The sequence below is a fragment of the Bos javanicus genome, chromosome 23, assembly GCF_032452875.1.
Source record: "Bos javanicus breed banteng chromosome 23, ARS-OSU_banteng_1.0, whole genome shotgun sequence".
Lineage (NCBI taxonomy): Eukaryota > Metazoa > Chordata > Mammalia > Artiodactyla > Bovidae > Bos > Bos javanicus.
In genome coordinates this window covers 9,450,166-9,456,165 of record NC_083890.1, presented here as the reverse complement: position 1 = coordinate 9,456,165, position 6,000 = coordinate 9,450,166, and positions in this window count along the sequence as shown.

Sequence of the window (6,000 nt, the reverse complement as noted above, 5' to 3'; positions counted from 1 at the left end):
CTCTCATCTGATGCACCCCACTTCTTTAAGACTGAGCTTTCAGTGGCCAGAGGGAACCCGAAAGAAATTTCCCCCACTTCCCCTGTGTTCTCCCAAAACCCAGACCCCTACCTGCGTGACCGCTGGGAGTAGGGGCTGCTCCCCCCACCTCGGCCACCACCACTGGGCCCGGCAGAGTCCATCCCAGCTGTGGCCCCTCATGAGAATCAGGCAGGGCTGGTGCTCCTTTATCCCTCCCTCTCTGGGCAGGACCAATGGGAGGAGGGGCTGGGAAACGCGGCCCATCCCTCCTCGTGGCCCCAGGTCTGCCTGAGGTGGGATGGAGTGTAGATCAAGATGGCTGGAAGGCTAGGGGGCTGGGGGCTCTAGCTGCCCTGTTTAGGCTGCAGGACACAGGTAGAGCAGGGCAGGAGGGCCTTGGGGGATCCCTTGAGGATTTCTGGAGGAAACTGGGGGATGGGTTAAGGACTTTGAGGGTTTCAGCAAGGGCCACAATGAGCGGTGGCCAGGAGGGGCTTGCCTGAAGCTCTAATGAGGAAGCTCCAGATTGGATGATAGCAAATCAGCCCATCAGACCTCTTCTAGGTAGGTTAACTGGCTGGTGGATTCCTGGCTTGCATTCTGGAGAGGTAGGGGACCATGAGCTCTAAGAACCCCCCAGTTCCCTGTCTTAGTCCTCCAAAGCCCACGTTCTCTTCATGGGACTGCAATGCCCGACGTGTGAGACAAGTTGGCAAAGTTAAAAGGACCAAACAAGAAGCGTTCACTTAAAAGTTAAAGGAGAGATTTTTGGTTTTAGATTTTTATTTATTTGTCTGGTTAGGGTCTTAGTTGTGGCATGCAGGATCTTGTCTTGTGTGTGGCACGTGGACTTCTCTTGTGGGCTCACTAGTTGCCGTGTGCAGGCTTAATTGCTCTGTGGCACGTGGGATCTTCATTCCCTGTCCAGGGATCAAACCCACGACCTCTGCACTGGAAGGCAGATTTAGAAGTCCCAAAGGAGAGGTTTTTAAATTGAATTTAAACAACTTCCTCTGTTGTCTAACTAGTTTGGGAGATCAATAGGACATCATTGTTATTTCTTTAACTTTTGCTGGATCAAAATTACTTAAAATAATTCTTACAGGTGCTGCCAATCTGCCCTCTATACAGGCTGTGCCAGATTTTACTTCCACCAACAGTGTGAGATTCTGCACATAATATAATCAAACTTGTTGGTATTTGTTAATTTGTTATGTAAAACAACAGTATCTCATTGTGTTTTTAAAAATTTTTTATTTTTGGCTGTACTGGGTGGACTTTTCTCTAGTTTGGGAGAGCGGGGACTACTCTCGAGTTGCGGTGCATGGGTTTCTCGTTGTGGTGGCTTCTCTTTTTGCAGAGCACAGGCCGTAGGGTGAGCAGCAGCTGAGGGACGTGGCTCAGCAGCTGTGGCTCCCAGGCTCTAGAACACAGGCTTGGTGTGACACAGGGTTTAGTCGGTCCACGGCACACGGGATGGGATCCTCCTGGATCAGAGATCGAACTCGTGTCTCCTGCATTGGCAGGTGGATTCTTTATCACTGAGCCACCAGGGAAGCCCTCATTGCAGTTTGAACTTTTATTTCTTTTACTATGAGATTAAGCACCTCTCCCTATGTTTTAGAGGCATTGTTCTTCCTGCTCAAATCCTTTGCCCATTTTTCGATTGGGTTGCTGCACTTTTACTTACCAATTTGTAGGTAGCTTTTGTCTTACTGCGTCACATATTTTATTTATTTATTTATTCAATCAGCAAATGTTTATTGATTGACAATTCTGTTCCAAGGGGTACTTTTTTCCCCACTTTTTAAAATTTATTTAACTGGAGGCTAATTACAATATTGTAGTGGTTTTTGCCATACACTGACATGAATCAGCCACGGGTGTACATGTGTTCCCCATCCTGAACCCCTTTCCTCCCTCCCTCCCCATCCCATCCCTCAGGGTCATCCCAGTGCACCAGCCCTGAGCACCCTGTCTCATGCATTGAACCTGGACTGGCGATCTATTTCACATGTGATAATATACATGATTCAATGCTATTCTCTCAAAGCATCCCACCCTCACCTTCTCCCACAGAGTCCAAAAGTCTCTGTCTCTTTTGCTCTCTTGCATATAGGCTCATCATTACATCTTTCTAAATTCCATATATATGTGTTAATATATTGTATTGGTGTTTTTCTTCCTGACTTACTTCACTCTGTGTAATAGGCTCCAGTTTCATCCACCTCATTAGAACTGATTCAAATGCATTCTTTTTTATAGCTGAGTAATATTCCATTGTGTATATGTACCACAGCTTTCTTATCCATTTTTCTGCCAGTAGACATCTAGGTTGCTTCCATGTCCTGGCTATTATAAACAGTGCTGCGATGAACATTGGGGTACATGCGTCTCTTTCAATTCTGGTTTCCTTGGTGTTTATGCCCAGCAGTGGGATTTCTGGGTCGTATGGGAGTTCTATTTCTAGTTTTTTAAGGAATCTCCACACTGCTCTCCATAGTGGCTGTACTAGTTTGCATTCCTACCAACAGTGTAAGTGGGTTCCTTTTTCTCCGCACCCTCTCAAGCATTTATTGTTTGACTTTTTGATAGTAGCCATTTTGACTGGTGTGAGATAGTACCTCATTGTGGTTTTGATTTGCATTTTTCTGATAATGAGTGATGTTGAACATCTTTTCATGTGTTTGTTAGCCATCTGTATGTCTTCTTTGGAGAAATGAATATTTAGTTCTTTGGCCCATTTTTTGATTGGGTCGTTTATTTTTTCTGGAATTGAGCTGTGGGAGCTGCTTGTATATTTTTGAGATTAATTCTTTGTCAATTGCTATTATTTTCTCCTATTCTGAAGGCTGTCTTTTCATCTTGCTTGTAGTTTACTTCGTTGTGCAAAAGCTTTTAAGTTTAATTAGGTCCCATTTGTTTAATTTTGCTTTTATTTCCTTTACTCTGGGAGGTGGGTCATAGAGGATCCTGCTGTGATTTATGTCAGAGTGTTTTGCATATGTTTTCCTCTAGGAGTTTTATAGTTTCTGGTCTTACATTTAGATCTTTAACCCATATTGAGTTTATTTTTGTGTACGGTGTTAGAAAGTGTTCTAGTTTCATTCTTTTACAAGTGGCTGACCAGTTTCTCCCGGAACCACTTGTTAAAGAGATTGTCTTTTCTCCATTGTATATTCTTGCCTCCTTTGTCAAAGATAAGATATCCATAGGTGTGTGGATTTATCCCTGGGCTTTCTATTTTGTTCCACTGATCTATTTTCAAGACAGTACCATACTGTCTTGATGACTGTAGCTTTGTAGTATAGTCTGAAGTCAGGCAGGTTGATTCCTCCAGTTCCATTCTTCTTTCTCAAGATTGCTTTGGCTATTCAAGGTTTTTTGTATTTCCATACAAATTGTGAAATTATTTGTTCTAGTTCTCTGAAAAATACTGTTGGTGGCTTGATAGGGATTGCATTGAGTCTACAGATTGCTTTGGATAGTATACTCATTTTCACTATATTGATTCTTCCAATCCATGAACATGGTATATCTCTCCATCTATTTGTGTCATCTTTGATTTCTTTCATCACTTTTATAGTTTTCTATATATAGGTCTTTTGTTTCTTTAGGTAGATTTATTCCTAAGTATTTTATTCTTTTAGTTGCAATGGTGAATGGAATTTGTTTCCTTAATTTCTCTTTCTGTTCTCTCATTGTTAGTGTATAGCAATGCAAGGGATTTCTGCGTGTTAATTTTATATCCTGCAACTTTACTATATTCATTGATTAGCTCTAGTAATTTTCTGGTGGAGTCTTTAGGGTTTTCTATGTAGAGGATCATGTCATCTGCAAATAGTGAGAGTTTTACTTCTTTTCCAATTTGGATTCCTTTTATTTCTTTTTCTGCTCTGATTGCTGTGGCCAAAACTTCCAAAACTATGTTGAATACTAGTGGTGAGAGTGGGTGCCCTTGTCTTGTTCCTGACTTTAGGGGAAATGCTTTCAATTTTTCACCATTGAGGATAATATTTGCTGTGGGTTTATCATATATGGCTTTTATTATGTTGAGGTATGTTTCTTCTATGCCTGCTTTCTGGAGGGTTTTTATCATAAATGGATGTTCAATTTTGTCAAAGGCTTTCTCTGCATCTATTGAGATAATCATATGGTTTTATCTTTCAATTTGTTAATGTGGTGTATTACGTTGACTGATTTGCGGATATTGAAGAATCCTTGCATCCCTGGGATAAAGCCCACTTGGTCATGATGTATGATCTTTTTAATATGTTGTTGGATTCTGTTGGCTAGAATTTTGTTAAGGATTTTTGCATCTATGTTCATCAGTGATATTGGCCTGTAGTTTTCTTTTTGCATGGCATCTTTGTCTGGTTTTGGTATTAGGGTGATAGTGGCCTCATAGAATGAGTTTGGAAGTTTACCTTCCTCTGCAATTTTCTGGAAGAGTTTGAGTAGGATAGGTGTCAGCTCTTCTCTAAATTTTTGGTAGAATTCAGCTGTGAAGCCATCTGGTCCCGGCTTTTTGTTTGTTGGAAGATTTCTGGTTACAGTTTCGATTTCCGTGCTTGTGATGGGTCTGTTAAGATTTTCTTATATTTCTTCCTGGTTCAGTTTTGGAAAGTATACTTTTCTAAGAATTTGTCCATTTTTTCCAAGTTGTCCATTTTATTGGCATATAGCTGCTGATAGTAGTCTCTTACAATCCTTTGTATTTCTGTGTTGTCTGTTGTGATTTCTCCAGTTTCATTTCTAATTGTGTTAATTTGGTTCTTCTCCCTTTGTTTCTTGATGAGTCTGGCTAATGGTTTGTCTATTTTATTTATCTTTTCAAAGAACCAGCTTTTAGCTTTGTTGATTTCTGCTATAGTCTCCTTTGTTTTTCATTTATTTCTGCCCTAATTTTTAAGATTTATTTCCTTCTATTAACCCTGGAGTTCTTCATTTCTTCTTTTTCTAGTTGCTTTAGGTGTAGAGTTAGGTTATTTTTCTCTTGTTTCTTGAGGTAAGCTTGTATTGCTATGAACCTTCCCCTTAGCACTGTTTTTACTGAATTCCATAGGTTTTGGGTTGTTGTGTTTTCATTTTTATTAGTTTTTATGCATATTTTGATTTCTTCTGTGATTTGTTGGTTATTCAGAAGCATGTTGTTTAGCCTCCATATGTTTGTATTTTTAATAGTTTTTTTCCTGTAGTTGACATCTGATCTTACCGCATTGTACGTCACACATTTTTAAATATGGTTGATTTAAATGTTTTCCTTTATGTTTCTCAATAGAATAAAAATTTTAAATGTGTATATACTAAGATCTTATCTTTTTATTTTATAGATTCTAAGTTTTGTGTATACCCCCTGGAACTTAAGACATTTTCAGGTGTACAATAAATTTCATGTGTTTCAAAAAATATCTGAAACGTCTATTCACCTCAAGATTATATACAATTTTCTCCATGTGTTTCTTCTAGTTTTCTCCCCTCCTTACTCTATTTTTTTTTTAACATTGTATACATTTATCCATTTTCCTGTTGATGAACATTTTTGTTGTTTCTAAGTTTTTGCTCTTGGTGTAATGAACACGTATGTGAGTCTTGGTATAATTTGGTGGTGGTGTGTCAGGCTGGTTTCCCCAGGATAGATTTGGAGTTTTACTTATAGGACTCTCACTGGGGAGTGTGTCTGAGAACAACCCCTATAAGAAACTGGAAGAGGCAGGATTGGGTAGAGAGAGAAGTTAAACCATGATGTAGTTATGACAGAAGCTTCCACTTAGGAGCTGGGACGATTCTTTGCATCGTCTCAAATTGAGGCAGTGGGGCTTGCACTGGCCTACATGCGGGCTACAGGCTGCTCCTGAGGCGATGTTCTCATCCTGGGCAAGGAGGCTCCCTTCACTACAGGCCACTTCCTGAGGGACTCAGCTATGAGCCAGGCAGTCATGGACCTCAGGGATGGAACTCAGCTATGAGCCAGGCAGT